The following is a 10,886-nucleotide window of genomic DNA, read 5'->3' as shown; positions in this document are numbered from 1 at the left end:
TAAAACAGCGAGGTACCATTTGGACAGGTCACACCTGTCCCAGAAGAGGTCCCGATTATCCAGAAATCTGAATCCTTGTCTCCTGCGCTAATTCTTCAGCCATACATTTATTTGGCACTTTATTCTATCCCTACCTTCACTGTCGCGTGACACAGCCAGCAATCCTGAAATTACTACCCTTGAGGCACTGCTTCTTAACTTTCTTCCCAACTCCCTTTATTCTGATTTCAAGACCTCCTCCCTTTTTCTATCTTTGTCGTTGGTGCCAATATGTACCACGACTTCTGGCTGTTCACCCCCTTTCTCAGGATATTATTGAAGCGTTCAAAAACATTTTGGACCCTGGCAACTGGGACGCAAACCACTATCCGTGTTTCTTTTTCACAGGCATAGAATTGTCTATCTGTCCCCCTAACTATAGAGTCCACTATTACTGTTGCCATCCTTTTCAGTTTCCTGCCTTTCTGAGCCACAGGGCTAGTCTCTGTGCTGGAGGCACGGTCGCTGTTGCTTCATTTAGGCAGGTCATCCCTCCCAACAGTACTTAAAATGGAGTACTTATTGTTGAAAGGGACGGCGACAGGGGTAATCTCCACTATCTGATGTTCTCCCTTCCCTCTCCTGACAGTCACCCATTTACTGGTAACTTGTAGCCTTCGGGTGACTACCTCCAGTAGTTCATGTCTATCATCTCTTCATGTTCCCTAACAAGCCAAAAATTTTCGAGCTGCAGCTCCAGTTCCTTAACACGGTCTCTGAGGAGCTGCATCTCGACGCACATGGTGCAGATGTGGCCTCCCGGAAATCCCACATCTGACACCCAGAACAGAATACTAGCTCTGTAGACGTGCCCCATATTCTATCAAGAATTAAATAAGAAAAAAAGAGAGAACGAACTTACCATACCTAATTCCCAACACATTATTTGTGGACTACTCTTCCGTGGTATTAAGGCTCACAGCTAACACCAGTTTCTTTGTCACCCAATGGAACTGAAACAGTAATCAGTAGCACCTTGCAGTTTACAGATCTTGTTTGCATTTCGTACATGAATAACCTGTCCTGCCTGTGGTGAGAAGAGGTAAGAGGCACCGTGGGCAATAGGAGCGGGAGGCATTTTTTTTTACTGGAAGATGAAATCGATATTCACACCATCAGGTTGGAGGCTACACATAGTGAATGGAAGGCGATCCTCCTCCACCCTGAGATTGGCCTCATCTTGGCACAAGAGCAGAACATAGACCGAGATGTCAAAATGGGAACGAGAGCCGGAATTAAAAAGCTTGGCCACAGGGAAGTTTCACTTTTGGTGGACGGAACGGCGGTGTTCGACGAAGTGGTTCCACCAATTTACGACGGGACTCACAAATGTGGAGGCCATATTCGGTACAACAGATACAATAGATACAACAGAAGATTCGCAGGTGAAATGTTGCCTCACTTGGGAGGACTCTTTAGGCCTTGAATGGCGGTAAGGGAGGAGGTGAATGGGCAGGTGTAGCACTTGGGCTGCGTGCAGGGATAAGTGTCAGGAGAGATGAAAGAACAAGGGAACTGGAGGAAGAGTCCTATGCGGAAAACGGAGGGCGGTGGAGGGGTAGGGAAATATATGTTTGTTTGTGGGATCTCTTTGGAGATGGCAGAATTGCAGAGCATGATGTATTGGATGTGGAAGCTCTTGGAGAGATAGGTAAGAACAGGAGGAACTCAGTCACTGTTAAGGTGACATGAAGATGGGGTGATCGTCGATGCTAGAGATTGTAATGAGGAGGGGGCAGAACAGAGAGCAGGATGCATTAGACTGATGAAACCCCACTGTAGGGTGTGCAGACCACCAGAATTTGCGTCAGAACTCCACAATATGGCAACAATTTTACCTGAAGACAAAAAATTGACTCCTTTTTAAAGGTAGAAACTGAGCACACAGGTTGGGACCTCATGCTTATGTGATAGAACCTGGTGACCCTTACCTTAAACACGATGCATGGGGATATTGCATGTGCCTTCCAAGCACACATGAGATAGCACCCACACAAGTAAGGCCTAGAGGTGCTAATGAAGCCTGGAGAACATATGCTAGGGACCACGCACTAGAATTTCTAAAAAGATTTAAATGAAGCATGCAGAAACAGGTTCCTGTATAGGGAGCCGCTGCAATTTGCCCAATATAAACTTCTTATCGAATCGTTGGACCTTTGGCTACTCAGAGTTTGCAGGCATATATGTGAATCGCCTCCTGCTGATGCCGACGGAATGCCAGAGTTTAAAGGCCTTCTGAATCAGACATACTTCCCTGCATATTCAGCAATTCTTATTCATAGTATGCTTCATAGCCTGGCAACACCTCCATACGAGTGTGGAAATCCATATTAGATTATTGTACAATGTGCCAATGTACGCAGAAGACTTTGTACTGCATTGAGTAAAATAGTCAAACGCAGGGCTCAATGACTACCTATAAGTCCAGAGAAGACATAGCAAGGGCAAACTGGGATCTAGTTCTTTTTATAATCCCAGTGAAAGCCTGCTCACCTCTGAGGAGTCGCTCTTACTCAGCACCCAATACATAAACGATTTCAGGCTGTTGAAGAGATCCTATGCACCCACGGAGTGGTAGCAGGAATGTTGGTCATACCTATAATAGGGCAACGAGGAACCGGCACAGAGATCTCCCCATTCCCCTGTAAAGGGGATTTAGGAGCTTAGGGTCAATGACAAAGTTATCAAACCAACCTCATTCCTCATATCAATCGCATTCACAATGTTCTGGTACACCAACATCTCAGCATGGAACAGCAACATGTTCCCTGGAGACCACCTGCCTCAGGAAGAGGCATTCACTCACAAACCAGATTGCTAGACACAAGTATAGGCCATTCCCTTTGGCTCCACGCCTTTCCTTACATATAAAGTTTTAGACCAAGATACTTCTTCCGGGACAAAGGGAACATTCAGAGGCCACGTTATTATTACGGAGATGAGCGTGAAACTGAGCACACCCGAGGAAGCCCATTTCCTCCTTCACCCTCTAAGTATACAAATGGACAGGGCCCATCCATAATTCCCACTCCCTCCTCAGCAGTTGAGAGAAAACAAAAGGGAAGGGGGAAGGGTAACGTCAAAGTAATAAGAACTCTACAGAAGAATGCCAGCAACAACTCTAATCAAAATGTTCTAGTTGATGAATAAGATGCAGGCAATCCTAGTCTCACCTTTCCAAATGCCAAAGATCGTTTTTTTTGGCGAAATTCGACCCTGCCATTTTAATACAATAACATCCATTGCAATATGTGCAATTAATGATTGGTCGGTATGACGATGTGGGCTTCATTAAGTCGTGGCTGAAAGAAGACCATAGTCAGAAGCTTAACATCAAAGGATGTACTTTGTATCGAAAGGACAGGCAACAGGCAGGAAGGCATAGGCGCTGGTGTGGCTCTGCTGGTATAAGATGGAATTACATCTTTAGGAAGAACTGCCATAGGGACAAAGAATGTTGAATCTTTGTGGGTGGAGTTAAGAAGCTGCAAGGGTAAAAATAATCCATCATGGGAATTATATATAGGCCAAATAGTGGCTAAGAGGTGGGTATGAGATTGAAATGGGAGCTGGAAAGGGCATGTAATAAGAGCAACCTCACAATTGAGAGGGGGGACTTAAATATACAGAGGGATTGGGAAAATCAGCTTGGTGTCGGATTACAAGAGAGGGAATTTGTTGAATACCCTCAAAATGTATTTTTAGTGCAACTTATGCTTGAGCCCACTCGTGGAAAGTTTATCTCGGACTGAATGTTATGTAATAATCCTTATCTTATCAGGGAGCTTAACGTGAAGGAAATTTAGGACGCAATGATCATAACATGTTGAATTCATACTGCAAACTGAGAGGAGAAGAATGAGTCACATATATCAGTATTGCAATGGAATAAAGGGAATTAGAGAAGCATGAGAGAGGAGCGTACCCAGGCAGATTGGAGGAGGATACTGGCAGGGATGACGGCAGAGTAGAGGAGACCGAAGTTTCTGGGAACAGTCACATGGCGTAAGATAGATACGTCCCACAGAAGAAGTTCTGAAATAGCATAGGCAGGCAACCGTGGTTGACAAGAGAAGTTAAGGACAGCATTAAAGCCAAGGAAATGACATATAAGGCAGCACAAGTGAGTGGAAAGCTTTTAAAATCCAACAAAAGGCAACCAAAAATCTGTAAGAATGGAAAAGATGAAATATGAGGGCAAACTAGCCAATAATATAAAGCAGGATACTAAAAGATTTTTCAGTTATACAAGGAGCAAAAGGGAGGTGAGAGTTGATATTGGGCCATTGGAAAGTGATGCTGGTGAGATAGTAGTAAGGTAAAAAAATGGCAGATGTACGTAATGAGTTCTTTGCATCAGTCTTCACTGTGGAGGACATTAGCAGTGCGTGAGTGTCAGGGAGCAGGAGTGAGTGTCATTGCTATTACAAAGGAAAAACGCCAGGCAAACTGAATGGTCATAAGGTGGATAAGTCATCTGGACCAAATGTTTGAGTCCAGAAAGAGGTTCCTGGGAAGATAGCGGATGAATAGGTCATGATCTTGCTCGATTCACTTGATGATGATATGGTCCCAGAAACTGGAAGTTTGCAAAATCACTTCACTCTTTAAGAAGGGAGAAATTCAAAAGAAAGGAAGTTATAGACCAGTTAACCTAACCTCAGTGGTAGGGAATGTTTTGGAACAATGAATTTTCGGGGTACTTGGAAACTAATGATTACATTAGTCGGTCATCATGGCTTCTGTAAAGGGAAAGCTTGCTTGACATATCTGTTAAGGGTTCTTCGAGGAAGTCACAAGCAGGATAGATAAGGAGAGTCCGAGCATGTCATTTACTTGGATTTTCAGAAGGTATTTGATAAGATGACACTAATGAGGCAAGATAAAATTCCATGGCGTTACAGGAAAGATACATGACATGGATAGAGGAATGGCTGGCAGGCAGGAAGCTGCGAGTGAGCATATAGAGGGCCTATTCTAGTTGGCTGCCAATGCCTAGTGGTGTTCCTCAAGCGTCAGTATTGGGACCGTTACTTTTCACATTGCTTGTCAATGATTTAGATAATGGAAGTGATTGCTTTGTTTCAATGTTTGCGAATACGAATATAGGTGGAGGGGTAGGTAGTGCCAAGGAAGCAATACAATTGCAGCAGTACTTCGACAAATTGAAAGAATGGGGAAAAGGTGGCAGATGGAATACTGTGTTGGGAAATGTATGATAATATATTTTGGTAAAAGGAACAATAGTGCAGTCTATTATCCAAATGGAGAGAATATTCAAACATCGGAGATGCAAAGGGACTTAGGAATCCTCCTGCAAGACTCTCAGGAGATGAATTCATAGGTTGATTCTGTGGTGAAGTAAGCAAATGCAATGCAGACATTTATTTCAATGAAATATAAAAGCAAGGAGATAATGCTGAGGGGTTATAAGACTCAAGTCAGGTGACACTTGGAATATTGTCAACAGTTTTGGCCTCCATATCTCAGAAAGGATGTATTGTTATTCGGGAGAATCCAGAGGAAGTTCCCGAGGATGATTCCCGGAATGAAGGGGTTAAAATATGAGGAGCGTTTGGCGGCTTTGGGGCTTTATTCACTGTAATTTAGACGAATGCAAGGGGATCTCATTGAAACCTACCGAATGTTGAAATGAATAGATAATGTGGATGTGGAGAAGATGTTTACCATAACGGGGTTATCAAGAACTGGAAGGCACAGTCTCAAATTTGAGGGGCGACGTTTTAGAACAGAGGTACAGAGGAACTTCTTTAACCAAAGAGTAGTGAGTCTGTGGAATGTTCTCCCTCAAACTGCGGTGGAAGCTAAGTCCGTGGGTACTGTTTAAAGCGGATGTTGCTCGTTGCCTGATTGGTCAGGGCATCAAACGATATGGTGAGAAGGCAGGTGTATGGGGTTGACTGGGATCCGGGATCAGCCATGATGGAATGGCGGCGCCGACTCGGTGGGCGGAATGGCCGAATTCTGCTCCTATATCTTATGGTCTTATGCTCTTATCCCACCCATCTTTCCATCTAGCTTCCTGTTTGAGTTTCAAACATCAGGAAGGAGCACCGATGCATACAAACAAAAACGTCAGGATAGGAGACAGTTTCTTCCTTCAGGCCATTAAGCTTTTGAACTCACAGCTGCATCGGATGCGAAGTGTCACCTATTAATCTGTTCTGTATCTTACAATATTTAATTTATGCGTAATTCATCTGTAGATTGTACCCTTACTCTCCTAAGTGAGTGTGTGTTATGTTTACTACCGTGCTTTTACACCCTGGTTCTGAGAAACGTTGTCTTGTTTGACGGTGAATATATATAAGGTTAAACGACAATAAACCTGCCTTGACAAGTCAAGTTTTTCAATCACAGAGTGGGTGACTGGAAAGCACTTTATGGTGAAATGTTGGAAATAGATGCAATAGTAACGCTTAACCGGCATTTAAAGAGACACGAGAACAGGTAGGAAGCTGAGGGTGCTTTGCAGGGTAATTTGTAGGCAGATTCGGAGAGTAATTTGTAGGCAGATTCAAAATGACATTAGCATTCTCCTGCAGTCTAGAAAAAAGTATTACCGTTTTACTTCGTGAACCGTTCTTCCAGGGCGCCTCAAACATGTATGCTTAAATCCTGGTAACAGACATCGCTGCTGCAAGTAAGAAATCCGAAGAACTTCTGAACATTATTGAAGCAACATTTATAATACTAGTTAATTAAAACGTAGAAAATAAATTTCGGAATCTATGTGCAGTGCACTGATGAGTTTACATGGCGCATTTTTTTTTCATTGATACTGCACTAATTTCTAATTTTTATTGCTCCTGCACCAAGAGAAATCGTCTGCAGTTATACAGTATATTGAATTTGTAGCAAACAAATGAAATGCTGATACTTCATGTATCAACAAGTTTATGCTACTCGCGATTAAAGGATGATACTATATGCCGCTGTGATGAACCGTTTAAAACAGAGCAGCAGGCTTGGTATGCAACATCCCGATGAACAATGGCGTATTTTGAAGTTAATCTCTTGGGGAAAATGTACGTTACCATCCCCGGGTCTGTCAGGCTTTCTCTTATCTTTACCAGATTCCAGTGGAATGGCAAGACTTATGGCCCTGCCCAGAGAACCAATGTAGCTGGCGAATGGTGGGTAAAAATTTGTGGCACTGTACCGACAGCTCACTCAAAGTGGAGAATACATTTCACTACAATTACTTTCCTAAACAACAATCCAGAATTTATTTATTGTGAAACTTTTCATCGGTGTAATGCTTTTCCAAAGTTAGCCTGCAGCTCACATGCAAGAAAACGGGATTAATCTGCAGCTAGGTGGGTGGGTACTTGACCCCGCATGGACTTGGTAGCCTGCGAGATCTGTTTCTTCTCTTTATAACACTTAAGATTCTAAATCTTGCATACATAATATGCAATGGTGCATCGTGGAAAGTCTCTGATCTTAATTATCGGATTAAGAATTTCTGTTTTCTTTTATCCCCACTGAACAGTCCTGAATAAACTTGTGAAATCTTATCCTGTATTTGAGCACCATGAAAATAAGCGCATAGAATCAAAATTAAACGACCGTTGTTTCCAGTAATGTTTGCTTTTAATATTTAAAAATATATCGAAGTAATCAGAAATACCGAACTTGTAACCATTTCTGTCTTGAATGGGGTCACACGGAGAAGTGGGCAACTTCTGATTGGCCCCAAGGAAGGCTATAATTTGCATTAATCGGGTGACACCTTGCAACACACTTCATAAGAGAGTTGGCAGCAAGTTCAGAAAACACTTCATCCAGAAACCGCTGCACTGCCCGACTCAATTCAGTAATTTACAATGTCTTACTGGATCCGTGTTGTCAGTGCGCTCTTTTATCTTGCGACTTGTGAGTATTTTATTTTCAGCAATATTAGATTTCTTCTCAAGGACGATTCACTGGGGCGTTTCTCTCACGTTTTTCATTACAAACTCTGCCTCATTGTTTTTTCCAGATTTACGCGCAGAAGTTATAGTAACTCAGCCGCTTTCCAAGTCGATCAGTCCTGGGCAGAACTTACAATTAAGCTGTACCATGTCCGGGGCCAGTTTAGGGAATTATGACGGTGTATCCTGGTATCAGCAGATTCCCGGAAAGACTCCCCAGCTTTTAGTCTATTATTGGTCCAGCAAGAGCAGCCCTGGAAGAGGTCCGGGAGTTTCAGAAAGGTTCTCCGGCTCTTAGTCGGGCAACACGGGATATTTCACAATATCTAACGTTCAATCGGAGGACGCTGCGGACTATTACTGCGCCATGTGGAAAAACGCCTTAATATTTGGAAAAGGAACAAGGGTGGCAGTTAGCAGTAAGTAAAATTTCTTCTTTCTGAAGCGTGCGTTATAGATATCGTTGTAAAATAATGACATAATCTAACTTTAAATCTGCATAGAACATGCATCCATAGTCAGTCTGTCTTTATCGAATTTTGCACTCCTGTTCTAGCGTTAACCACACCGCCAGCATCACCACCCTCACCCACCCACATCTCTCACTGCCTGCGCACGTTTCCCCGTCCCGTTCCAACGGTTCAACAGAACAATTGGAAATGAAAATTAATCGTTTCCTCCAACCTTTTGTGAAGTAGCTCTCAATTTTAAAATATAAAATAAAATTAGCATCCAGAGCATTTGCAGCTGACTATGAACGATCCTTTTGTTTGTCAGTTCGTCCTGTTTTACATGATGTAGTGTTCACAGCGATTCTAAAAATTGATTCCAGAGAGTATTAATAGGTACTCTCACGATTTGCATGGCTTACGTTGAGCCGAATTTATTTTGAGCGTCTTTCTATTTGTCCAGAACTTTCTTATCGGCATCTCTTGTCAAAGAATTAGAATTAACTGGTTTAGGTTCATTCGAGGTTCTCAAGGGGTTGCGAGGCGGTGCGGGAGAGGAAGTGCCCATTTCGCGCTGTATCTCTACATAAATAGATATCAATAAATATTTATGCCGGTTAGGCTGTAACCGGTACCATCCGATCTCAACCGCTACGCGCAGTCATTGTTCCCGTGGTCGTACAATTCAAAATCTCAGTTGTAATGAAAGATGTCTACTTCGGAAGTAACATAGAAATCAACCCAACAGGAGTCTGATGCACCAGGAAGGATCGGAAACAGAAAAAAACGGAACTATAGAGGGTGATTGTATTCCTGAGCGACCGCGTTCATGCAATTAATATCCAGGATCTCTAGAAAGCGAAGCTAGGCTACGTGTTCTGTCCACGCTACTTCAGAACTGGCCTATTATAGTTCGACCGTTTTTCTCTCCACATGTACAGTGTAAAAAACTGTTGGGTAACCCCACCACTTTGAGACATTATTTCAGATTTCCGATATCTGCGTTTTCCTCGTTTGTTTTCATAACGGGATTTATTCTTTATCAGAGGCTAAGCTGTTAAACGTTATTTTATTGAATATTAAAGCTTGACATTAAGAATTTAATTGCTTTATTAAATTAGGAAAAGATTCTACTACATCACATTCCTAATTTGAAACATTTACTTCTAGCTTCAACGCGATTTCAAACGAAAGCACGACAAGGAGAACAGAACTGATAGCTTTCGAATATTAAAATGAATTGCAGAAGGTTTCAGATTTGGGATATTGAATCAGTTCAGTTCACATTTCACAATTTTATATTTCTACTTAACTATGTAACATGGCACTTCTTGAACTTTAGGGTTCCCGAGGTCTAGTTGGTTCTTTTGTGTGACAAAGCTCGGGAAGTAGAGAACAATTATCTGTGTACAACTATGCCCTTCACAAATCATGCTGATCTCTCTGTAATTCCTGCCGTAGCGTTGGATTTATTCCAATATCCTTATTGAAAATTATTGTGGTGCCTTGGTGGTTGGTATGGATTTTGAAAAGTGCAGAGATAAAAATATTCTGGTTAATTGTATTGAATTGTCAAAGTGCGATGCGAGAACGGTTCTTTGGCCTTTACTTAACTATCACTGTTATTTTTTTAACCACATCCCCGGCCCCCAGTCGTATCGGTCTTGCCCCCTTCAGCGGACGAAATCAGGGTGAAGGACACCGCCACGCTTGTGTGTTTAGTGAACGGGTTTAATCCGGGTGCTGTGGATATTGAGTGGGCTGTGGACGGCAGTGCGAGAAGGAACGGCGTTGAGAACAGCCGACTGCAACAGGAAACGGACAACACGTTCAGTGTGAGCAGTTACCTGACATTGAGAGCCTCAGACTGGAACTCACACGAGCTTTACTCCTGTGTGGTTAAACACGAGACTCAAGCAAACCCGCTACGGGCAAATATCGCAAGATCCCGCTGTGTTTGATGTCATAAACCTGTTATCTGAGCTAAGAAAAGTTCTTTGACAAATTGTTTCTTTTATTCATTGGAATATTTTTTTTAAAAAAACCCTTTGCAGCGGAAGCTTCAGCTTTTACGATTTGTTTACTGTAAACTCTGTTCTGTTGACAGAAAGCCAGTGTTGATTGAAGACTCCAGATTGATTGAAATTTGTTTCGGTGCATTAAATAACATAACTAAAGCCAGGGTGCGACTATTGCATCCGCAGCACTCTTTGTAGTGGCTCAATAAAGTCAGCAAACTTATCTCAAATGCAAGGTCATTTTGTTTGTTTTCTGATGGGGAAAAACTGACCGGAAATTTGAGAAAAAATAATCATCTCACCTCTCCTTTCTCTGTGGAAATTACATCCTGTTGATTTCGGTCCTGAATGGAAATCCTGTAACTGTAGCGGGTTTCATCTGGTTCTCAGGTTCCACGGTGCGGCTCATCTGGCACAGGCTAATGCAACGAAAGCAACTGGCG

The 10,886-nt window shown here is 42.6% G+C and overlaps 1 pseudogene; it reads left to right on the top strand.

Annotated features, from left to right (window-relative positions):
- The first annotated feature begins 7,859 nt into the window (after positions 1-7,859).
- On the top strand, positions 7,860-10,393 carry LOC132400387 (immunoglobulin lambda-1 light chain-like; annotated as a pseudogene).
- The last annotated feature ends 493 nt before the right edge of the window (positions 10,394-10,886 follow it).

This window comes from Hypanus sabinus, chromosome 10 (genome assembly GCF_030144855.1).
Source record: "Hypanus sabinus isolate sHypSab1 chromosome 10, sHypSab1.hap1, whole genome shotgun sequence".
Taxonomy (NCBI): Eukaryota; Metazoa; Chordata; class Chondrichthyes; order Myliobatiformes; family Dasyatidae; genus Hypanus; species Hypanus sabinus.
Note: the sequence above shows the minus strand (reverse complement) of the source record. Positions and strands in the feature narration are given on the sequence as shown.